At 52.6% G+C, this 26,135-nt stretch overlaps 1 long non-coding RNA gene across 1 annotated transcript in view; it reads right to left on the bottom strand.

Annotated features, from left to right (window-relative positions):
* Positions 1-3,920: 3,920 nt before the first annotated feature.
* The window catches only part of LOC135240393 (uncharacterized), a 74,764-nt gene continuing 52,549 nt past the window's right edge, over positions 3,921-26,135 (bottom strand). Inside the window, exon 3 of the long non-coding RNA XR_010325671.1 lies at positions 3,921-4,506. This is a non-coding gene — a long non-coding RNA (uncharacterized LOC135240393). The remainder of the gene's footprint in view (positions 4,507-26,135) is intronic.

Genomic DNA, 26,135 nt, shown 5'->3' on the forward strand with positions numbered 1-26,135 from the left:
CACTGCGAGAGCTTAGCACTAGCGTCTCACTGAGAGAGCTTAGCGTTAGCGTCTCACTGCGAGAGCTTAGCACTAGCGTCTCACTGCGAGAGCTTAGCGCTAGCATCTCACTGAGAGAGCTTAGCACTAGCGTCTCACTGAGAGAGCTTAGCGAACTCATGCGAACAATACCGCGAGAGCTTAGCCTAGGCTCACTGCAGAGAGCTTAGCGTTAGCGTCTCACTGCGAGAGCTTAGCACTAGCGTCTCACTGCGAGAGCTTAGCGCTAGCATCTCACTGAGAGAGCTTAGCACTAGCGTCTCACTGCAAGAGCTTAGCGTTAGCGTCTCACTGCAAGAGCTTAGCACTAGCATTAGCGTCTCACTGCGAGAGCTTAGCGTTAGCGTCTCACTGTGAGAGCTTAGCACTAGCTTTAGCGTCACACTGCGAGAGCTTAGCACTAGCATAGCGTCTCACTGAAAGAGCTTAGCACTAGCGTCTCACTGAAAGAGCTTAGCGCTAGCGTCTCACTGCGAGAGCTTAGCGTTAGCATCTCACTGTAAGAGCTTAGCACTAGCATCTCACTGTAAGAGCTTAGCACTAGCATCTCACTGTAAGAGCTTAGCACTAGCATCTCACTGTAAGAGCTTAGTGCTAGCATCTCACTGTGAGAGCTTAGCACTAGCTTTAGCGTCTCCAGCACGCCAGAGTTAGAGAGACCGGCGATGCGCACAGGAAAAAAAAAGAAAAACAAATGTTATCAGTGGTTCACCTCCGCCCGGGCGTGTGTGAGGGTCCTCGGGACGGTCCTGATTTATTTCGGCCAGGGGTAATGTGAGCACTCGCGTCGGTGCGCTGAAAGGACTGCAGAGAACAGTTAAGTGCTGAATATTACCGGTCGACATTAGAAACTCACGCACGCACCTGCACTTCCTGTACCGGCCAAGAGCGGCAGCGCTTGTAGTGAAGTATGTTTCGCTGACCCCCGCTCTTCACTAAAGTGTCTCTCTCTTCCTCCTGTTCCACGTGAGCACGTGTTTTCACGGGGGGGTTTGAGGAGGGGGGGGGGGGGCATGTGTTCATGTGTTCTGTGTTCCTGTGAAGGATGATCGAGCGCGTGCGTACGAGGAGGGAGCCCACGTCCCGCGTCTGCGCTATAGCGCCCTTCCAAAGTCTCCCACGGTCTCGGATCGGCCGCGAGCAGAGCTGGGGGGGGGGAACAGATGCGTCCAATCAGAGCGCGGATGCGCCGCCGCCACCCGCCCATCATAAATATCACATAAACTAGGCCAAGTATAGCTCATAACACAGGGTGACATCACCTTTAACAAGCACTCCGATGCGCTAAATTATGCACACGCCCAAATAATTCACGACCGGCAGGGCAGAGAGGCGAAGTTTGTTATTGACGGAAATCGCTGCGCAGATCTGACCGAAGCTTAGATTCAGAGCTTAGACCAGCTTGATATCCTTTTTTTGTACAAAAGTGAGCTATCAATGCATGTCCACACATGTATTCTCTTCAATGGACAGAGAGAGCTCTACTACTGCCCACTTTTAAGAGACAAATGAACAAATACAAATGTACACACACACACATACACACACACACACACACACACACACACCACACGCAGTAGTAGCAGTAACAGCACTCAAAGAACAACAGCCTATGTGAAAGGCAGACAGAGCTAGGCAGAGGTTAACAGGTGGGAGTCCCCACAAGGCTGGTCACTTGTTTTAGTCCCTACCAGGCTGGCCACTGTTCTAGTCCCCATAAGACTGGCCACCTCTAGTCCCTACGAGGCTGGCCACTGTTCTAGTACCCATAAGACTGGCCACTTCTAGTCCCTACGAGGCTGGCCACTGTTCTAGTCCCCATAAGACTGGCCACCTCTAGTCCCTACCAGGCTGGCCACTGTTCTAGTCCCCATAAGACTGGCCACTTCTAGTCCCTACCAGGCTGGCCACTGTTCTAGTCCCCATAAGACTGGCCACTTCTAGTCCCTACCAGGCTGGCCACTGTTCTAGTACCCAGAAGGCTGCATACTGTTCTCCATTCCTACTGAGAACCTGGAGGTGCCATGCTTCTGCCCGTGCCCATAACGTGCTTACGGCTCCAGCTGGCTGGCTGGCTTCCCATGTCACGGGCCATAACTAGGCACGCTCAAACCCTTCCCATCATGCACGGCTCGCGGGCTGAGCAGCTGAGGCTGATATCTTCTAATTGCACACTTAATACAGAATAATAAGCTGGGAGAGACTTCACATTGATTGCTGTTGTCTTCACAGCGGACAGTTCAGCCGCGAGGACGGGAACCGTAGCAGCGGGATCGCGACCGGCGGCAGACGCCGCGACCCAAGCGGGGCCCAGTGCATGCTGGGAGCACTCAAGTTTGTTTGCACTGTGCCATTGCACAGCAAAGGCAGGCTTGTTCCGGCACAGAGAAATCTTTGGCGGGTTCCAAGGCTAAATTTGTCAGCGCCAAAGCGGGAAAAAAGGGAAGACAACACTTAAAACTGCAGCTAGAAAAAAAGAGAGTAAAGCAGAGAGAGAGAGAGACAAACATGGCAGCACTCATGGGCTCTGTGGGCGAGACTATCGTATGTAAGGACGTTTGGCTTGTTGGTGTCGACGCCCACTAAGCAGAGCTGTGAAGGTGCATACCAGGAGAACACAAAATCAGAGCCAGACAAAAGCAGACAAAATCAGAGCCAGACAAAAGCAGACAAAATCCGGTCATGTTCGTTAATCAATGATGCCAGCACATGCAACATTAATCCATATCATTATGAAAGGTGTTATATCATTTTGAAATGTCATTTTCGTCAAACTAAACACGGACAGTTGAGTCTTTTTTTCTCAAAAACAGTTCGGTGACAGTTATGATTTAAAAGAGCATATCTGGCAGAAAATTTTAAGTAGAAAATAATATCGTGAAAAAAGCTGAGATTCTCCTCTTCGCAGTCATATAAAAACTATAAAAACTAAAATGTGTTTCTGGGTCAAAAACAACTCAAAATGAGCAAGTCATGCCATACTTCATCAAAAATTTTACCTGGGTGCCATTTTTAATCGGTGGGATGACAGACTAGTGCTGGGCGATATGGCCTAAAATTGATATCGCAAAACTTTTTTTTATTGAATGATGATTTCTCAATATTTGGTTATGCTAAAAAATGATCTCGGACCAGGTGAAGGGGGGGGTGGATATCTAAGTTAATTAACCCAGCGAGTACCCAAAGAGTCTTTCCATGCCATTAAAAAGCCAGAGTAAAGGTCATCCTCAAGCAGACCGCTCTAATTAAGCCCCCGGCGTGGCTACGCGTGGCGAATACTCCAGATCCGGGCCGAAGAGCGCGTTTCAGATCGATACTGACTCGCCACAAAGGAGGAAAACCAAAAAGCCTTTTGGCAGCGGGCTGAGCCCCCCGACGCGGAGCCAACCAGGCCGAAAGCAGCCGGCCGGGCCATCTGGCCCCGCGGTCGGGGAGCCTGTTCTCCGCGAGGGGGCGGCCCCTCCTCGATCGGGACGGCGGCGGCGCGCGGGACGGGCGGACACGGTCCCAGACACGCCAGGTGCTGCCGGCTGCGATCCGGTTCCTTTCAGCGAACGAGGCATGAAGGTCTGCTAGTTAAGCGGCCCGTTTCTAATTTTACGCGAGGCGAGGCGCGCCTGCCTGTCCTTGCGCGTCCCGGGCGAGCGGCGGGACCAGGGTGGGGGGGGTGGGGGGGGCGGTCACCCTGGCGGATTCGGCCGCAAGGTCGCCGAGCGGTCGGACCGTTTGGGGTCCCGTGCGCGAACAGCGCTCCTTTCCCTCCGAGCAGGAACAAAATGTGCCGGTACAACTCCAAGAGAAAGGCTCAGCTTGAGCTTCTAAACAGGCTCTCTAAACACACTTACAAACACACACACGCACACACACACGCACGCACACACACACGCACACACATGCACACACGCACGCACACACACCAGCTGTGACAGTACACCTGAACACACGGAAGGCTGGGCAGCTAGCAGGTTCCAGACGCAGGCGTACTCTAGGCAGCCCGTCCGAGCGGCTGCGCACTGTCACACAGAGCGATAATGGCGGTTAATTGTGACCTGATTAAGTGCTTCCACACTGTACACAATCATTATCCCCCTACAGACTCCCAAAGCAGACCGCTGCATCGCCGCTGATCCATCACTGTGGCTGCGGCTTCCCACAGCACCAGCGCAGCCCGGAGACGGAGACAGACCACAGACAGACAGACAGACTGACAGACAGGCACAAACACGGACAGAGACAAGAGAGACACACTGACGGACAGATGAAGGGGGGGGAGAAAGATAAGAGTTTGAGAGACCAGACCAGAGCAAGTGTTTGCGAGAGAGGGGAAGGGAGAAACAGAGAGGGAGAGAGAGAGAGGGAGTGAGGGAGAGAGAGAGGAGGAGGAAACTGGGCTCCTACCAGACGGAATGTGGTTGAGTCCAGATGGCTTCAGAAGCTCCAAGGGCTGGTCTGTACTGGGGAGTCCATCTGCGGGAGACACAGAGCACATGGGTTCAGATATGGTGCACAGCCTCGCTGTACCACACATCACTGTACCAAGCACACAGGAGCAGCATCACTGTACCACACATCACTGTACCAAGCACACAGGAGCAGCATCACTGTACCACACATCACTGTACCAAGCAGCAGCAACACTGTACCACACAGGAGTAGCCTCGCTGTACCACACAGGAGCAGCATCGCTGTACCACACAGGAGCAGCATCCAGGAGCAGCATCACTGTACCACATAGGAGCAGCATCACTGTACCACATAGGAGCAGCATCGCTGTACCACACAGGAGCAGCATCACTGTACAATACAGGAGCAGCATCGCTGTACCACACAGGAGCAGCATCACTGTACCACACAGGAGCAGCATCGCTGTACCAAACAGGAGCAGCATCACTGTACCACACAGGAGCAGCATCACTGTACCACACAGGAGCAGCATCACTGTACCACACAGGAGCAGCATCCAGGAGCAGCATCACTGTACCACATAGGAGCAGCATCACTGTACCACATAGGAGCAGCATCGCTGTACCACACAGGAGCAGCATCACTGTACAATACAGGAGCAGCATCACTGTACCACACAGGAGCAGCATCACTGTACCACAGGAGCAGCATCATTGTACCACACATCACTGTACCACACAGGAGCAGCATCACTGTACCACACAGGAGCAGCATCACTACCACACAGGAGCAGCATCACTGTACCACACAGGAGCAGCATCACTGTACCACACAGGAGCAGCATCGCTGTACCACACAGGAGCAGCATCCAGGAGCAGCATCACTGTACCACATAGGAGCAGCATCGCTGTACCACACAGGAGCAGCATCACTGTACAACACAGGAGCAGCATCACTGTACCACACAGGAGCAGCATCACTGTACCACACAGGAGCAGCATCATTGTACCACACATCACTGTACCACACAGGAGCAGCATCACTACCACACAGGAGCAGCATCACTGTACCACACAGGAGCAGCATCACTGTACCACACAGGAGCAGCATCACGTACCACACAGGAGCAGCATCATTGTACCACACATCACTGTACCACACAGGAGCAGCATCGCTGTACCACACAGGAGCAGCATCACTACAATACAGGAGCAGCATCACTGTACCAAGGAGCAGCATCACTGTACCACACAGGAGCAGCATCATTGTACCACACATCACTGTACCACACAGGAGCAGCATCACTGTACCACACAGGAGCAGCATCACTACCACACAGGAGCAGCATCACTGTACCACACAGGAGCAGCATCACTGTACCACACAGGAGCAGCATCACTGTACCACACAGGAGCAGCATCACTGTACCACACAGGAGCAGCATCACTGTACCACACAGGAGCAGCATCACTACCACACAGGAGCAGCATCACTGTACCACACAGGAGCAGCATCACTACCACACAGGAGCAGCATCACTGTACCACACAGGAGCAGCATCACTACCACACAGCAGCAGCATCGAGGTGCAGCATCACTGCCGAACGCAGAACATGGACATGGCGGAACGCTGTCCAGTAAAGCAGGAAGTGAAAAGGCTGATTTGAGCCGCACGGCTCAGAGCGCTATGCATTAGACTGGCGTGAAATTGAAATTGGGATGAGAGAGGAAGAGCGAGAGGAGAGAGAGAAACATCAGAGCATGAGGTAGAACAGTGCACACACAATACTAAAGCTAATGTTCCCTCTCTGTCCTTACAGCAGCAGTAAAGATGAGGTGCCTGGCAAAGGGCCTTTTGTAGCAGCTGAGCCCAGAGAGAAGATAAAAATACCCCACAGTGAGAGCAGGAGGGGGGGCATCACTCACATCAACACACACACACACAAACACACCTATATGCACACATGCACTCACACATACACACAAGCACAAACATGCACGCATGCACACACGTATATGCACACAAACGCGCGCCCACACACACATACACATGTACACACACACACACATGCATGCACACACACACATACACACCTACATGCACTCACACACACACACACACACACAAGCACAAACATGCACGCATGCACACACGTATATGCACACAAACGCGCGCACACACGCACACACACGCACACACACACACAAACGCGCACACACACGCACACACACACACACATGCACATGCACACGCACAAACACGAGCACTCAAATTGAAAAGAGATGCCCTCCCTACCAGTCTGCAGAATGTAAAGCTGAAGCGATCAGAAAAATAGCTCAGCGATTCTGTGCCACTGACAAAGGCACAGACAGTATTTATAGCCTGCTTTAGCAGAGACATTATTATTGCCAAGCGTGTCTTCAGCTTGTTCTTCTTCACACACTTCTCCCTATAAATAGAACAGCAAGGAGAAATGAGGAGAACAAGCTGTGAGCCAACCTGACCCAGCACTGAGGTGACAATCCATAAAACACCTGCCCCTACACAACAACCCAAACACCTATCCAACCTGCCCCTACAAAAGAACTCAATCACCTACCCAACCTGACCCTACAAAAGAACCCAAACACCTACCCAACCTGCCCCTACACAAGAACCTAAACACCTACCCAACCTGCCTCTACAAAAGAACCCAAACACCTATCCAACCTGCCTCTACATAAAAGCCAAACACCTAACCAACCTGACCATACAAAAGAACCCAAACACCTATCCAACCTGCCCCTACAAAAGAACTCAATCACCTATCCAACCTGACCCTACAAAAGAACCAAAACACCTACCCAACCTGACCCAACAAAAGAACCCAAACACCTAGCCAACCTGACCCAACAAAAGAACCCAAACACCTACCCAACCTGACCCAACAAAAGAACCAAAACACCTACCCAACCTGACCCAACAAAAGAACCCAAACACCTATCCAACCTGCCCCTACAAAAGAACCCAAACACCTATCCAACCTGCCTCTACATAAAAGCCAAACACCTACCCAACCTGCCTCTACAAAAGAACCCAAACACCTATCCAACCTGCCTCTACATAAAAGCCAAACACCTACCCAACCTGCCTCTACAAAAGAACCCAAACACCTATCCAACCTGACCTACAGAAAATCCCAAAAACAAGTGAATCTGAAGTGAGCGAACAGTAAATACGGAGCTTGCGTGTCTGAGGAAGTGATGCTTAGTGAACAGCTGCAACAGGCCCTTTCCGAAATCACGATGAAGCGCGTATCCAGACTTTCCATTTACTTATTTATCCAGGCGAACCTGTTTCCCGTTTCATTATTTTGTGCTCAATGTCGCTTCGCCTGGCTGGAAGATCTGAAAGAAGAAGAAAATAAAAAAGGATGCTGGCCACAGTCTCCCAAGAGAAAGGTGAAGGGAACAGATACGCATTGCAAAAAAAAACAAAAGGTTTCTGAAACCAATACTATAGCACCTGCAACCGCCAAAAAAATAAAAAATAAAAAATGGTGGGCAGGACCAGGCTCTCTGAACGTTTAAGTGCTAAATCAAATCCCGTTGTCACGATGTTCGTAGCGACCGCTCTCTCTCCAAAACAAAGTACGACTCCGCGCCTCCCGGCGGCTCGCCCCTAAAATGACGCCCGTGTTTTCGGCAGCCCGATGCGTTTTTGTGAATCGTCTGGCAGATTTCGGTGAGATCGCCCAAACGGTTCACTGTGAGCGCTGTGCCCTGGCAGCGAGGTCTTCCATTTTAATTTTAATCATAAAACCGCCGGAAGAACAGAAGCCGAGTGTCCGTCACCGCAAAGCCGCCGGTTCTCCTGGCTGCGAAGTTCCAGGACCCGTTTGGCACGCTACGGGGCGACCCGAAAAACAGCCGCATCGTACGCTTTTCACAGACAGGCAACACCGGTCAGGCAAACGGTACGGTTCACTTCCTGGAGATTTTTAAAAATATTATTTCCGCTTTAGCGCACTGGCTCGGACAGTTTTTGTGTACGGCGAAAGATATTTATATACCGTAACTAGAGAAGATATCAGTCGACCACGATCTATTACCTGACTACCTGTAGGCCTTGCGGTGGCCATTCGGGGGTTTGTGGTCTAAAGCTAGAAAATACTTTTTAAATAACTTCGCAGCAGCTTTTACAAAGCCAGTATGCCTCTCGAGGCTGCACGTATGTGCATTAACTGATTATTCTTCAAAAATGCAATACCACAATACTGTTTAATATTATTTTGCTACTATTTCCCATGGCAACCGGCAACCGCAGCGCTCAAAGAAAGAAAAAGCAGCGCAATATAAAAACTGATATTTATGTTCATAATTGCGCATAAAGGCTGTAAAATTAATGCGGTCATATGCGCAGTCTCTGGAAACATAACATCACTGTTCAAGCTGCTTCTGAGTTACTTGAAGACTTTAGACTACAAATCCCAGAATGCACCTATACCAGCCACAGCAAAGCCGGTAGGCTGTCAGAAACCTGTCTAAATATCTAAAGTGTCCTTCATCGCACACAAAAACCGTCCGGGCCAATCAATATTAATAGCTTCAATATAAAAGCCCCACAAAGTGAGCTTTTCGGCGCTAACACTGCGCTCGTTAAACGAACAGCTCCAGGTAGAACCTGCATGTAATTGTTTTCACACAGAGAGACATTTCACTGCTGTATGTGTGTTATGTGTCAGCTTTCATTTCCGTAAGGGGCCAGAGAGAACGTATTCGCTCCTAAATCAGCGGGCTGTCGGCCGGGACCTCGCCGACGCCCGGGAGCCGAGGGAACCCGGACGACCTCTCCACCCCACTCCAGACCTGACGCAGGGGTCAAAGGTTAAAGGTCAAAGCCCTGGTAGACGATAGCCGGCCCCTGTTCTGTTGGCCGACCCGACTCACCACAGACAGCCTGCCGGGAGTCCGCAGAGCACGACGGCCATTATTTAAAGATGGAGGGCGGGAAACAGCTAGCGCACGCTGACACGCGGGATGGCGCTCGAAAATGGAACCGGTTCTCTGGGCCGAGCCTGGCCTGGGGTACGGGGGGGGGGGGGTGCACTGGCTTTTTAAAGAGACAGTGGAGCGGACATAAGACGCACTCAAGATGCACCTCTTCTCTGTGTACCTCTCTCCTCTTCCCTAAACCCCCTCCCATAACTATTAAAAAAAAAAAAAAAAAAAAAAAAAATTTTTGGTTCAGACTATCTTGTTTCTCCTTAATGTATGCTATCATAGTAAAGGCTTTTTATCTGCATTTTGTTCAATGGACTTAAGTGGACTTGATCCTGAGTTTGGTTACACTGTTGTAAGTCGCTCTGGATAAGAGCGTCAGCTAAATGCCTATAATGTAATGTAATGTAATGTAACATAGCTCAAGAGGTAAGACCGATTGTCTGGCAGTCGGAGGGTTGCCGGTTCAAACCTGGGCATGTCGAAGTGTCCTTGAGCAAGACACCTAACCCCTAACCCCTAACTGCTCTGGCGAATGAGAGGCATCAATTGTAAAGCGCTTTGGATAAAAGCGCTATATAAATGCAGTCCATTTACCATTTACCATTTACGTACGAACGTGTGCATGCGTGTGTGCATGTGTGCAGAAAACACGGGGCTGTCTCCTCAGGGTCTGGAGGAGCTATTTTCAGAGCGGGCCGGCGCAGGGACCCAGACAGCCGGCGTGACTAACGCACGAGCGCGCGGGATCAAAGATTCACACGAACCCCCGCACGCTAACCCCCTCCGCCCAAAACCAAACAAGAAAAGAGAGACAGGAGGAAAGAACCCGAGAAAGAGAAACAGAAAGAGAAAGAGACAGAGCGAAAGAAAAGGGATCCGGCGCGTCTTCAGAAACGCTCGAGCAGCCGGGACGCGTTCGGCGATCTATTTTTGGAATCCTCCCCGGAGCAGACGGCCCTGACGGCTGCACCGTAATGGCATTTTAATTAGCCCGGAGAGCCAGAGGACGCTCCGCGCATCGCCAAGCAGCCCCGCACCGGCAGGGAAAACTAATAAGGACAAACACCGGAGAGGAGAGGAGAGAGAGAGAGGGAGAGAGAGAGAGACGGGAGAGAGAGAGAGAGGGAGAGGAGAGAGAGGAGAGAGAGAGAGAGAGGAGAGAGAGAGAGAGAGAGAGAGAGACGGGAGAGGAGAGAGGAGGAGAGAGAGAGAGAGAGAGAGAGACAGGAGAGGAACGAGAGAGAGACGGGAGAGGAGTAAGAGAGAGGGAGGGAGAGAGAGAGAGAGAGACGGGAGAGGAGTAAGAGAGAGGGAGAGAGAGAGGAGAGACGGGAGAGGAACGAGAGGGAGAGAGAGAGAGAGAGAGATGGGAGAGGAGCAAGAGAGAGGGAGAGAGAGAGAAGAGAAGGAGAGAGAGAGGGAGGGAGCGAGAGAGAGGAGAGAGAGAGGAGGAGGAGGAGAGAAGAGCAGAGGAGAGAGAGGAAAGAAAACATGAGGAGAGAAAAGACAGAATCTCTCTCAGGTTCCAGGAGCAGAGGTCTACATCAGACCGGGCCCCTCAAATCATTCATGAGCGTATGAAAAAACGCAGGAAGGAATAAACGGAGGATAGAAAGACGGCTGGGTGCCAGCCGCACGCCCCCCCGCTCCGGCAGGCGGAGGGACGGGAGCGGGCGCGGAGAGTGAAGGAGCACCGCCAAACTGCCACTTCCAGCGCATATGTCTCAGTTTCCCTCGGCAACGCACCCAGGAGGCCCCTGGGTGTGATTTATAGGAAGAGCGGATCAGCTCAGTGCGAGCGGCCTGCTGCCCGACTAACTGCAGCACAAACACCGACACATCTCACAGCAGCAGGCTAGCAGCTCACCGACGCTCTGCCCTGTCTGTGAGCTCTGCAGCACGTTAGCAGCACGCGAGCAACTCACCGACACGCTGCCCTGTCTGAGCTCTGCAGCACGTTAGCAGCACGCTAGCAACTCACCGACGCTCTGCCCTGTCTGTGAGCTCTGCAGCACGTTAGCAGCACGCTAGCAGCTCACCGACGCTCTGCCCTGTCTGTGAGCTCTGCAGCACGTTAGCAGCACGCTAGCAGCTCACCGACGCTCTGCCCTGTCTGAGCTCTGCAGCCCGTTAGCAGCACGCTAGCAGCTCACCGACGCTCTGCCCTGTCTGAGCTCTGCAGCCCGTTAGCAGCACGCGAGCAACTCACCGACGCTCTGCTCTGTCTGTGAGCTCTGCAGCACGTTAGCAGCACGCTAGCAACTCACCGACGCTCTGCCCTGTCTGTGAGCTCTGCAGCACGTTAGCAGCACGCGAGCAACTCACCGACGCTCTGCTCTGTCTGTGAGCTCTGCAGCACACTAGCAGCACGTTATCAACTGATCGACACTCTGTTCTGCCTGTGAGCTCAGCAGCATGCTAGCAGCTCACCGATGCACTGCAGCACGTTAGCAGCTCAGCAGCACGTTAACAGCACGCTAGCAGCTCAGCAGCACGTTAGCAGCACGCTAGCTGCTCACTGATGCTCTGCTCTGTCTGAGCTCTGCAGCACGTTAGCTGCACGCTAGCAGCTCATCAATGCTATGCCCTGTCTGAGCTCTGCAGTACATTAGCAGCCCACTGTGCTACAGCAATACCACTGCACTACACAATCATATATATACATAAATATATATAGATTGGGTGAGAGTTAAGAGAGTGAATGAGAGAGTACAGCCATTCACTTAGACAGCAGGCTGTACGGTACTCTGCTACTTAATCACAATAAAATGCGCGAGCAGCTTTTCTGAGTAAAGGAAACTCAGTGAGTTATACTGAGGTGAAAGTACATTTCCAAGCAAACCCCCCGCTGTTCGGGTTGTCAAAAGGTGACAACTTCACCACAAGTCTACAGTTTAAGTGTCCCATAAATTTACTAAAATCATTCTTTTCTGTAATATAAAAGGACTGCTAAAATACTTTAAAATATTTTTGTGGGCTTTCCTATAGTACTCCAGAATATCTTAACCTACCACAAATCACAGAATGCACTGCTCCTTCTGCCCTTCTCCCAGGGGATTTCACAGCCTTTAGAAATGATCCTTAAACAATGGAAGTAAAAATCTAGTCCATGCACTTAGTTAAGTCACAGATACATATCTAAGCCTAATTCTTCTCTTTGTAGTTTAAGCGGCTTGGAATTTACATTTATACCCATTTCAGAAGTGGACTATACTTGTAATGACAGACAGGAATGGTTTTGACCAGCCTGCAAGTGCATTCTGGGGATTGGAGGCTAAAGATAATGAAGTAAACAAACTACACCATTACGCTCAATCGATATTTCATTCACAAATTAATAACGTCAATGGTCAGTCACTTGTAGACACTTTGAAAGCTCAGGTGGTAGAAACTGGCTTGATAGTAACTCAGATAGCTACAGGTTAGCATTTGGGTCATCACAGTCCACACTGGAACATACCTGGCCTATTCCCCACATGTAGGACAGGTTTAACATGACCAGCAGAGTGCCCCATGTATAGGACAGGTTTAACATGACTGCTTGCAGTCCTATAAATGTGAACGAAGACTCGACAGATGAACAGATGAGGGAAGGATAGAGAAGAGAAGGCAGAATAAGGGGACGTGTGGTGCTAAAACATTACTGTCTGTCTTTCCTGACAGCGGTGCCACAGGGTTGCATGTTCCGCTTGGAGCTCTTTTGGAACTTGCCGGAAACTTATCCGCTATCGTTCAGTTTGTTGTTTTTTTTCCCCCTTACAGCAGCAGTTTAGGTTGTTCCCACCTTTTAGGGAGTCCCAGACTCACACAGCGACTGTTCCCTTGAATTCTGATGGGCCAAGAATCCACAGCGGTGCACGAACAGAAGCACTGAACGCAATCACGACCATTCCAGACCCTGGGCCTTCATAAAGCCTCACACCTTAAATGAGCTCCACAAGCGTCTCCCCAGACGTGCAGCCTCACCAGATTCAGGATGAGCATCGCTAATAAACCAATGGACAGTTGGTATGCCTGAGGAATCACAAGTTTGTGTAGGCCGGACCTCCAACTGCAGGCTGTGCCTGAAGACCGGAACGTTCTCTGGTGGTTCCTTGGTAAATGCTGCACAGACTCGTCACAGCTGTTGGGCTGTCAAGCTCCCTCACCAATGTTTTGCCCAGAAAGACGGTTGGTTCAAATTTGGGAGGTGAAGCGTCAAGGATCAAAGACAAGAGCTGAATTAACTCCGCCAGACTTTATGTATGGAGCTCACACCGAATGTAAGTTAAAGTATCCGTGTGAAATGTGCTCTATCAGAGACCGCTTCTCAGTGAAACGCAGGCTTCTGTTCTCAGAAGGCTAAAAATAGCCGCAGCCGAACCGCTCAATGGAGGCGAAGCAAAGCCCTGAAGAACGAGTTCGCTTTGAAGCGCGCGGTCTTATCAGCTCCTGGTCCACCGAGATACCGCACCTCCACTGTCCCCCTCCCCCTCCGCTTCCACAATCTACATACCCATATCTCTCTGCTACTCCCTCCCACTCCCCCCACCCCCCCACCCCCCGACTTCCTTGAGAAATGGACCTGAGAAGCTGCCTGGATTCAATCAGCATCTCTCAATCTTTACTTTGAGCGACGAACGTAAGCGAAGTGATTGATCCGCCAAATGATTTCACCAAACCGAGCTTGGAGGAGATGAAAAGTAACCGTAGCATTTAGAAAACTGCAATCTGATTGAAGGTCGACGTTCAGGCCGCAGGTTGGCAGGACCCACGCTCGAGCCGCACGGGATTGTGGGAGTTTGGCGGGCTCCCGCCCCGAGGGGAGGGGCACCGGTCGGCCGCGAGCGGACTCTGCGAGATTCGCGAAGAGATTTGCGATAGCGGGCGACCCGCCGTGCGTTCCACTCTGAAGCAGGACGGCCGATCGCACCTGCCGCCCCAAACCGCTCCGGCTCCTCACAGCCTGCGTTAATAAACGCGCGCTAAGCCAATCTCCCGTAAGCGAACGCGCGCGGCGTCGATGGGACACCGTGGCTCGGAGGACCGTTTAAAAACAAGCTGGCGTTAGCGTGACCTCAGACAGCAAGGGGGGAGATATAAAAGCACAAATTAAGGTCAGTATTTGGGAAACAGCTTACATGAGACAGTGGGCTAAAAATAGCGGACGGAGGCTGCTTAGCGGCAGCGCGGGTGGGTTCGAGGTCACCTTGGTGGGCTCTGGGAGGAGGTCGTCTTTTCGCACGAGCCGAGCCAGAACGCCCCACGCCTCCCCGGCCCCTCGCCGAGGCATCGGGACACAAGGACAGAGCGCCATTTCCGCTCACAGTCAGAGAAACACATTAGCGCTGGGCGGGACCGCGGTCCAGCCAAACCCGAACCGCCAGACGCTGCCCGGCGGTATCGAGCGTCCACTCGCGCGCGGCGGGATTTTAAAAAGGGATCACCGCGTTCCGCAATGAGAACAAACCCTCGAGGACCGGCGGACAGAGCGTAACGTTCAGTTTTGGGCTCGGCAGGTGCGGCGACGTGGAGGTTTGGGTGGAGCGTTAGCGAGCGCGGCGCCGAAAACTCGAGGCTCAAACAGACGTGCTCTCTGGATGGCCGCCCTCGCCACGGACGTGCCACGTGCCACACTGAGCCTGGCACTGGTGCCCGGTCTGCCGTTTGGCAGGAAGCAAGGGGGGGGCCACCTGCTAGCAGCCCCCGCGCCTGGCGACTCCAACTGAGCGCACACCCGGCACACAAGAGACCCCTCCCCCCGCCACCATCCCCCAACCCTAAAGCCACACCTAACCCTAACACCTCCCAAACTCCAGCCCCACCCCTTACAACACCTCCCTCCAACACCTGCTAATACAGAGGGTTCAACTGCATCTTACACCGGCTCAGTGTGTACAACACACACACACACACACACACACAGTCAGACCGTATCGCAGACACCTGAGCACCTGCAGTCTCACATTTTGTCCAATTTAGAGACTGTTCACCCTCTGCCCCTCGCACGCAAACAAACAGCCTGGAAACAGCTCCAGGAACAAACTGGAGAGCGCGGCGACGCCACTCAGCTCCCGAGCGCTCCGGGACTAAAGCACCCACTCTCAGCGCTCGCCAAGGGGCACGCGACCAATCAGCGGCCGGGGGCGGGGTGAAGGGCCAGGCTCCATTCTTCTGAAGCCATTTCAGCACCACTGTACTAAGGCCTCTCGCTTGTGTTCACACCACATTAGCAAACCACTCGACAGGCACTTAAGAGATACTGAGCTGAGGCGAGACCCCCCAGTGTAGAGCCACATGCTCCTTCACCCCCAGGCCAGCGCAAGTCACTCTGATAACCCATGTCGTCTGGAGGCACAGAAGGGATACGGGAAGCAGCAGGGGCTCACCACAGAAGGGTGAATAAGAGGAGGCTTGGGACAAGGAGGCAAGGGCACGCTGGCGGGGGCACCAAACAGAGCGGGGGCGGCCCCCAAAAAAACCATCACGACAGGGGCCTTCTTTCTCCAGGACCGGGCGGCCGTTTCAGCACAGTGATGTGTCTGCAATTTCCCAACATCGCCGACGAGGCCGCGTTCGCTATGTCACCCATCAAATCTGCGCTCTTACTGCGGAAAAAAGGCCCGGGCGGGGAGTCGGTGAACATCAGGACACAGGCGGAGAGTCACTGCTTGAGGGTGTGTATGAGAGAGAGAGAGAGAGAGGGAGAGAGAGAGAGAGAGAGAGAGAGAGGGAGAGGGAGAGGGAGGGGGGAGGGTTATTATTCCCGGTGGTCTGCGTTGTTATTTTTATATATTTTCACATTTATCATTATTATTACTACTATTTGAATATTATCATTATTTGACATCATTCACATGTATGCTTTGGCAATAATTACGTCTGTATTTCATGCCAATAAAGCAAGTTGAATTAGAATTAGAATCTGAGAGGGATAGAGGGAGAGGGAGAATGAAAGAGAGGGAGGGGGAGAGGGAGAGAAGGAGAGAGAGAGGGAAATGGTATGCTGATAGAGGTTTCAGGAGAGAGCCATTCCCAGCGTGGCAGAACGTTATGGCCCTTTCCCCTCTCTCTCTGAGAGACGGCCCTCTTGGGCGGGCGTCGCCGCTGTGTGACGGACGCGCTCAGACGCGGCGGCTCAGTCAGACTCCGCTGTCCTCCCGCGCCGTTACCGCCATCCCGCCAATTACCGCCGCGGCTAAGCCCAGGCGCCGGTACCTGAGAGAGGGCGGCCGGCGGAGGACGCTAGGACGGGTCGCCCGCCCGCGAGAGGCGCGCTCGGGGGCGGAGCTTCGGACGCGCGGGCGGCGGGTGAGCCCCAGCGAGCGGCGGGACGAGAGACGCGGCGGCGGCGGTTCACCGCGCGACAGGTCAGGTGCGCAACCTGCGCATGCTGTGACTGGAAGGAGCCTCCGGCCCACGGCTCTAATGCACCGCTGTGTGTGTGCGTGTGCGTGTGCGTGTGTGTGTGCGTGAGTGTGTGTGTGTGCGTGTGTGTATGTGTGTGTGTGCGTGTGTGTGTATGTGTGTGTGTGCAAGCGTGCGTGTGAGTGAGTGTGTGTGTGTGAGGGAGTGAGTGAGTGAGTGAGTGAGTGTGTGAGTGAGAGAGAGTGTGCATGTGTATGTCTGTGTGTGTGTGCACGTGAGGGTGTGTCTGTGTGTGTGTGTGTCTCTAATGTTCTGCGGTGTAGAGGAATGTGCTGAGTGTGTCAGAATGGACGGCCCCTACAGAGGGCAGAGAGAGAGAGAGAGAGAGAGAGACAGAAGGGACTATTGTGGTACCAACGGATTACATAACTGCTAGTTATCTGTTTTACTTACCTGAACATCTGTTACTGTTTTTTGGTATAGGATAAGATCATTAATAATTAATCACCTATGAATATGCCAAACTGCATGCTTTGCATACAGCACAACAACAAAGGCTGGCTGACCAATGAAACACCACTGCACTGAGAGAGAGGGGCAAGAGGGGGCAAGGCGGCACCTCCCAGCATGCACTGCTCCTCTGCCGAGGCCAGCCACACATAGAGGGCAGTAGATGGCAGTAACGGAGGGTACTGCAGAGACATTTCGCCTGGTTCTGTCTCGGACCCCCCAAAGCAGTCTTGTGCCGAAAGTGCGCCCCCCCCCATCTCAGTGCCACACCAGCACGAGACCGCCCTCACAAAGTCTCACAGTACATTCATCACAAGCAGGCGGCGCCGTAACTGTTTCAGCCAACCGCGAGCGCCCTGGGGGTCACGTGACACATAACATACATGGAAAGTTAGCCTCATAATGACACGCAAGTGCTTTAGCACTGCTACCGCTAACACTACAGCCAGCACTCTCAATGACAGCGCACTGAGGTCTGACAGAAAAACGTTAGCACTGCTACCGCTAACACTACAGCCAGCACTCTCAATGACAGCGCACTGAGGTCTGACAGAAAAACTTTAGCACTGCTACCGCTAACACTACAGCCAGCACTCTCAATGACAGCGCACTGAGGTCTGACAGAAAAACTTTAGCACTGCTACCGCTAACACTACAGCCAGCACTCTCAATGACAGCGCACTGAGGTCTGACAGAAAGACTTTAGCACTGCTACCGCTAACACTACAGCCAGCACTCTGAATGACAGCGCACTGAGGTCTGACAGAAAAACTTTAGCACCAATAGCGCTAACACTACAGCCAGCACTCTAATGACAGCCACTGAGGTCTGACAGAAAGACTTAGCCCCATAGCGCTAACACTACAGCCAGCACTCTCAATGACAGCACACTGAGGTCTGACAGAAAGACTTTAGCCCCAATAGCGCTAACACTACAGCCAGCACTCTCAATGACAGCGCACTGAGGTCTGACAGAAAAACTTTAGCACTGCTACCGCTAACACTACAGCAGGCACCGTGAACTGAAACACAGGGCAGTCTGACAGCAACACATCAGAGGTGGACGGCAAGGGAACGACTTTCCGTCACGAAAAAACACAGGAGGGAAAGGCTCCTGCGGGAGGAGTCTGGGCTGACAGTCCGCTGCCGATACATCTCCTTAAAGAGCAGCTCCATTAGGCTCAGAGGGGAGGAGTGGGGTGTGATGGAACAGGAACTCTGACACCACCTCAGTGCGTTTGGGTGATACCAGCTGGACCTGCTAATGCGATAGGCTATGGCTCGGAGGAGGGATACACGTTCATTTTGAAGGGGTGATAGTGAATCAGTTTGGAGGAGGGATACGTGCTCATTCTGAAGGGGTGATAAGTCATCAGGTTGGAGGAGGGATATATGCTAATTCTGAAGGGGTGATACGTACTCAGTTTGGAGGAGGGATACATGTTCATTCTGAAGGAGTGATAATTGATCAGTTTGGAGGAGGGATACATGTTCATTCTGAAGGGGTGATAAGTCATCAGGTTGGAGGAGGGATACGTGCTCATTCTGAAGGGGTGATACGTCATCAGGTTGGAGGAGGGATACGTGCTCATTCTGAAGGAGTGATCATTGATCAGATTGGAGGAGGGATACACGTTCATTTTGAAGGGGTGATAAGTACTCAGTTTGGAGGAGGGATACGTGCTCATTCTGAAGGAGTGATAAGTACTCAGTTTGGAGGAGGGATACATGTTCATTCTGAAGGAGTGATAAGTACTCAGTTTGGCGGAGGGATACATGCTCATTCTGAAGGAGTGATAATTGATCAGTTTGGAGGAGGGATACGTGCTCATTCTGAAGGAGTGATCATTGATCAGTTTGGCGGAGGGATACGTGCTCATTCTGAAGGGGTGATACGTACTCAGTTTGGAGGAGGGATACATGTTCATTCTGAAGGAGTGATAATTGATCAGTTTGGAGGAGGGATACGTGCTCATTCTGAAGGAGTGATAATTGATCAGTTTGGAGGAGGGATACATGTTCATTCTGAAGGAGTGATAATTGATCAGTTTGGAGGAGGGATACGTGCTCATTCTGAAGGAGTGATAAGTACTCAGTTAGGAGGAGGGATACGTGCTCATTCTGAAGGAGAGATAAGATGTGTGTTTGTAACGGTGATGCGTGTTGGCGGACGCAGCTCAGAGCACACGGTCTGTGTTCTCCTCACGTGTATTTACAGCGATGGCGATGCTTTTTTTGTCAGCTCCTCAGTTAAATTACCCTAAAGTGATTCATTTACGGTCTTCCGCAGCGCAAGCCGCGGCCTTGCCTTGACATTTCCCATAATCCCCTGATCCCAGCTGAGACGCAGAGCGGCGAGGCGGCGGCGTGTGGGCGGTGCGAGCGGACGGAGACGGCCCGGAGAGCGGACCCGGGCGCTTCGCGTGTGCCGAGGTGCGCGTTTCCGCGGCAGCGGCCCAGCTTTCGGCCCACCTGAACCGCGCACCTCGGCAACCGTCTGCCAATCACAGCCCACCTGAACCGCACACCTCGGCAACCGTCTGCCAATCACAGCCCACCTGAACCGCGCACCTCGGCAACCGTCTGCCAATCACAGCCCACCTGAACCACGCACCTCGGCAACCGTCCGCCAATCACAGCCCACCTGAACCACGCACCTCGGCAACCGTCTGCCAATCACAGCCCACCTGAACCGCGCACCTCGGCAACCGTCTGCCAATCACAGCCCACCTGAACCGCGCACCTCGGCAACCGTCCGCCAATCACAGCCCACCTGAACCACGCACCTCGGCAACCGTCCGCCAATCACAGCCCACCTGAACCACGCACCTCGGCAACCGTCTGCCATCACAGCCCTGAACGCGCACTGGCACGTGCATCATAGCACTACAGCCACCTCAACCGTTCCAATACAGCACCTGAACCTGCACACTTGCAACGTCTGCCAATCACAGCCACTGAACCGCGACCTCGCCGTTGCAACACAGCCCATGAACGCGCACTGCACCGCTGCATACGCCCATGAACGCGACCGGCAACGCTGCATCAGGCCACTGAACGCACGACCTCGGCAACGCTGCACAGCCACCTGAACCACGACCTCGGCAACCGTCTGCAATCCAGCCACCTGAACCGCACCTGGCAACCGTCTGCCAATCACAGCCCACCTGAACCACACACCGGCAACCGTCTGCCAATCACAGCCCACCTGAACCGCGCACCTCGGCAACCGTCTGCCAATCACAGCCCACCTGAACCGCACACCTCGGCAACCGTCTGCCAATCACAGCCCACCTGAACCGCACACCTCGGCAACCGTCTGCCAATCACAGCCCACCTGAACCACGCACCTCGGCAACCGTCTGCCAATCACAGCCCACTGAACCGCGCACCTCGGCAACCGTCTGCCAATCACAGCCAACCTGAACGCAACCTCGGCAAACGTCTGCCAATCACAGCCCACGACGCGCACCGGCAACGTCTGCCAATCACAGCCCACTGAACACGACACTTGGCAACCGTCTGCCAATCACAGCCCACCTGAACCACGCACTTCGGCAACCGTCTGCCAATCACAGCACAGTGGGCACACAAACCGACAAACCCCCTATTTCCAGCGGGAGAGAAAGAGAGAGAGAGAGAGGGAGGGGGAGAGGGGGAGAGAGAGAGAGAGAGAGAGAGAGAGAGAGCGAGAGCCGAGCTTGAGACAGTAGCATTAGCTTGTTAGCTTGTCAGCAGATAGTGGTGGAGATGTACCTTTTTAGCCCCAGTGTGCTACCTTCACATTATAATCAGCCTGTCAGTGTTGACACACTGATGTGAGATAAGTCTTCCAGGCGTGTGTTTTCATTTGCATTCAGTTTATCGATTGTTCAGTTACGTTCAGGCATTTAGCGGACACGCTTATCCAGAGCGACTCACGCAGACTCTTACTGGTCAGACAGTTCTGAGGAAAATTCCAGCTTGCCCATAACTGGGAGATCGAAGACTGACAAATTCATAGCAAACTTAGCAACGAACAGTGAGCACAAGCACAAACAGAAAGCGGAACAGAAACCATACGAAAAACCTTGTCAGGCGAAAACACCCTTTTATTAACCACTATTTACTTATATAAAATATAATTATTATGACTCATCATTATGGTCACAATAAGAAACAAGCCTTTATCTGACTCAACACGGTTTGATCAGCTCAATTCAGTGTACTTTAAAGGAAGATGTTTTCCCTTCTTTTACAGCAAGGCGACGTTGCTTGAAAAAGGTTCGCTTTGCCTCGTTTAAAAAAAATAAAATCCCACAGAAGAAGAACAATTATAAGCACAAAAATAACGATCGCAAAAATAAACAAGCAGCACGTTTCACAGCTGCTCTTTGTGAGAAAAGTGGTAAATTCTTGTAGAGGATGCCGTGCTCTTAAAAAGTCCTCGAGGTGCCATTGTTTGATGTCAGGTCGAACACACCCCACTCCCCCCTCCCCCCCCCTCTCCATTTCAAGTTTCCAATGGTGCCTGCAGCCACGCACTCTTTGAAACTTTGAAGCAATTTGTCAATTTCAAACCGAAAGTTATTTCTTCACAGCTCTGGAACGCATTTTTCAATCAACATGACAAGCCGAACACAGGAAAAGCCTCCCGGTCACGCTATTAGGTATTTATAATATTGTAATTATGATGAGCAGCTCAAATTGATCAGCTTCTAAGACGGGTGCAATTCCCTTCGTGGAGGGCCAGGCCAGTGGGAATGCAGGTTCTGGTTCCAAAAAATCATTCTGGTTTTAAATAGCTTCCGTACTCTGGTAATGTTTTACTCTGTTTCAGTCCACAGGAAAAGGTTCTGACCGTGGATACAAGTGTAGACTTTGGCAAGCTTTAGCGAGCGACGTCAACAAAGATTTCACCCCAAAAAACTATTGAGCTAATTAACATAATTAAGAGCTGACGTTAGTGTGAAACCATGAAAGACACCAGACTTACCAGACAGTGCCGATCTAAGATCTAAAAGCAACTTCCTGCAGACAGGACCACAGTTAGAAACTTTATTAACAATCGTAAAAGGCAATAGTTATGTTTGGCGGTATTGGCTCCGTTCTGGAAGCCCACTCCCCCCCCCGCCCATTCACACAAGCATGCATGGACAACGCAGCAGGAGGACACAGCCAAATGAGAAGAGGCCATTTAAACAGATCGTGCTGTTATGTGATTGGACAGTGACAGGCGAACTACACAGGCTGAGCCATCAGCTGGTCCACCTGGAGCTGGGCTTGACTCGTGTGGCCTGTGAGAACTAACGTGATGCTCAAATATATGTAATGTAAACAAAAATAACTATAAATAACTGTGTAACTTCTGGTCACTGCTTTATTTTTGTCATTTGTGTACATTGTTTGTAGTTCAAGCTCAGTTTAAAAAATCTGTTACCTTTATATCACATTACAGGCATTTAGCAGATGCTCTTCTCCACAGCAACATACACAACTTTTACACAGCTTTTACACTGCATCCATTTGTACAGCTGGATATATACTGAAGCAATGCAGGTTAAGCACCTTGCTCAAGGGTACAACAGCAGTGTCCTACCTGGGAATCGAACCTGCGACCTTTAGGTCACAAGACCAGCTCCTTACCCGTTACACTACGCTGCCGCCCCTTTAAAAATCAGGACAGAACTGCAGGTAGGAGAACTGCTCTGAGAGGAGCTGGCGGCCAAACGAGTCATTCACAGATCCGACTCACGGCTGTGGGAAGACACGCCTCCAGCTGTGACAAACAGGATGGATGAGTCACCGCGTGCTCTCACCCAATTCCCCTTAATGAGTACTCACACCCCCTCCCCGTTTCCTCACAAAGCGTACCCCCACCCCCCCCACTCCAAATCCACAATGACCAAATCACCGGGCCCCCGCAAACGCGTTCGCGCCGCGTGTTCGACCGCAGATCGTCGTCGGGGAAATCAAAGGCTCTTTTTTCTCCTCCGGCCGAAAATTACAGCCGTTTTTCCGAACGGGGTCGTCGCGTCCCAAATTGAAATTCAGCCACGCGTAAAATACCTCGACCGATCGATGCTGAGAATGCCAAGTCAATCACCTGCGTCAACGTAACGCACGGCGAGCACAGGCTGAATCGCGGCTCCGCTGCTTGTCTCCCTGTAATTGCTACACGGTTTAATTTCGCTGCACCTGGGAAATGGAAACGCCGGTCAAGAACCGCGTGGCACGTTCTACGGTGGGTCTTACCGGCTGCACCTCAGGACAATCGCTGGTGGCTAGCAGGCTATCGCTGGTGGCTAGCAGACTATCGCTGGTGGCTAGCCGACAATCGCTGGTGGCTAGCTGCCTGCTTCTAATGGAACCCGGGACGGCAAACGGCGCTAGTCAGTGGGAGCGGCAGTTCCACCGGTGCCCGGTGCGGGTACTGGAGGCATCCGATGGCAGGCCAAAGCCCATTTATTGGCATCCGACCCGCAGACTCCCCTCCTCTTAATCCTGCTCTCTCTGGCTGAGATAAGCCAGAGTCTTGCTGGTGCTCCACGGTCTCATCATCGCTCCAAAGAGCTTTTAGGCCCTCGGCTGGGTGACCGGCTCCCCCTCTGATCTTACAGGCATTTCAGAGAGACCCGACCCTCCATCTGCTCCCTAATCAAACCGCCCATTAAGAGCCGTGGAGCGCTTACCGGCGTCCTCCGGGTGATCAGCGTCCGAGCAGCCAACCGGACGGCCGCGCCCTCGCAGGCGCTAAACGGACGCGACCGCGGCCCGAGCCCGACCTCGCGGCCCCGCCCCAGTGTGAGCTCGCCGCACGTGCCGGCCCTCCGGTGGAAATCAGAGGAACTTTCGCACCGGGGCGCGGACGAAACGTCTGGGTTTAACCGCCATTAACGGTCTCGCGCGCTCCTCGATCGACCCGTGTTTTAAGGCACGGGTCCAGCGGGCGACCGGCAGGGTTCGAGACGGAAGAGTCCGGAAGCCTCTCTGGAGCGGCCGCGTGGCCAGCCGGGCGAGAGTGAGCGGGCGGCGGCTCGGCGTCTGGGGGCCTGCGAACCGTCTTTAACGCGCACGGCCGCCCCCGGGGTTCTTCGCGAGTGAGTAGTTCGCGCCCCGGACCGTCTAAGAATAGCCGCCGCGGTCAGCCGAGCGGGAGGAGGGAAATGTGGCGGAAGGGATGCGCCAGAACAGGTCGTTCTAGCGTGAAGCCCCGCCCCCCTCACCCACAACCCCTATCTGACAGGGGGCGGGGCCCAGGGAGGGCACAGCTCCTGGCACATTGGGTTCCTAAGGCGCTGGGCGGGGGGGGGGGCACGTGCCGTACCCTGCCGTGTTCAGTAAGACAGACGTACCCTGCTGTGTTCAGTACCTCCGGGCTGCTGTGGAGCTGCCTGCAGTAAAACTTCAAAGGAGTTCATTACAGAAGCGGCGAATCCCAGCGCTCTCCCCGTTTCCATTTTTAACACCGTACTCCCCGTACGCCCCCCCGCAGAGAGGCCCCCCAAGCGCCACGGTTAAAAATAACCCCCCCCATCCCATTTCTGCGCGCACCGGTGCACTCTGGGAAATGAGGCAGGGAGCCCGCGAAAGATTGCAGGTTCGCTCCAACGCGGGGTGCAAAATCTCCATGACGCAGCCGTCGGCTTAAAAAAGACAGAACACAGCAGCCCATCACCTGCTGTGAACTGCCCGCTGAGACGCTGTAATCTAGTGCAGGAAAAACCTGAAGGGAGGGTCCCTCCACACAAACTCCGCCTTAAGATCAATACTCAATTCTGATTGGGCTAAAGCAAACGTATGCAAATCAAGCAGCACTCCTTTTCACTTCAATACCATCATTCCACATAAATACTCAAAAACTCATCGGCTGCATAAACGAGAAGGGGAGTGAAGAAGGGGGCGTATATCAAAAGATGGTTCGTACCTATACACCAATTCAGTTTATTTACTGTTTTTAATAAAATACAATATATGAATATATAGGTCAATTTCAGATTTGCATAAGTGACTGAACACCAGAAGAAGGAACCACTGATGCTTTCATAAGAAAAGTTCAATGCAAAAGAGAGAACAGCACAGAAAGCCAACGGCGAGGAGGGCCTGTGTTTGTTACTGAAGGGAGAGAATGGGCCCCGGTGCATTATTAATGAAGACAACTCTCTCTCCGTTCGCTCTCAGCTCAGGACTACCTGGAATCGCGCGCGGGGGGGGGGGGTCTCCTCCGGCCGGCCGAGCGGGTAGGGCCGCGGCGTCGAGCCGTCCGCTAAATGAATAGCTGTTTTAAAACACGGCGGGGGGGGCGGGGGGGGGGGCGCCGTCAATGCCAGCGGCGGAGAGAAGAACCGAAGAGGACAAAGCAAAGAAGCGTGCCAGTTCAAATCCATCCGGCTGCTTGGGGGTACCGGACGGGTAACGGTGGGGGGGGGGGGGGGGCGTGACGCAGTGTGCTCGGAGCTCGGCCGAGGGGGGGGACTTGGAAGCATATTCACCCAGTTTCCTGGGAGGGAAAAAAAAAGCTTTCAAAAACCGTCCAAGTTGAAGCGTGTCACAATAAGCTGGCACATTCGAGTAATTAGCCAAGAATTCCTTACATGTGGGTCTCTCTGACGTCAACAATGTACCTTCCAGATTTCCCTCTTTTATGTACTTTTTTTTTTGCGTAACTGTCATGCAGTCATGCAAAACATTTTGGCAGTCTTCTGGCCGTGGTATTAACAACAGGGGCAGGGAGAGGGGGAGGGGGGAGGGGCCGGTTAGGTTAGGTCAGCACACTGACCTAAATTTGCCACCAATTATTAAGCGCATTTTACGCGTTCTGTTCCATTTAGCCAACAAGAGAAGCCCTGTTACGTGGCGGTAAGTGAGCGTGT

This window comes from Anguilla rostrata, chromosome 15, assembly GCF_018555375.3.
Source record: "Anguilla rostrata isolate EN2019 chromosome 15, ASM1855537v3, whole genome shotgun sequence".
NCBI lineage: Eukaryota > Metazoa > Chordata > Actinopteri > Anguilliformes > Anguillidae > Anguilla > Anguilla rostrata.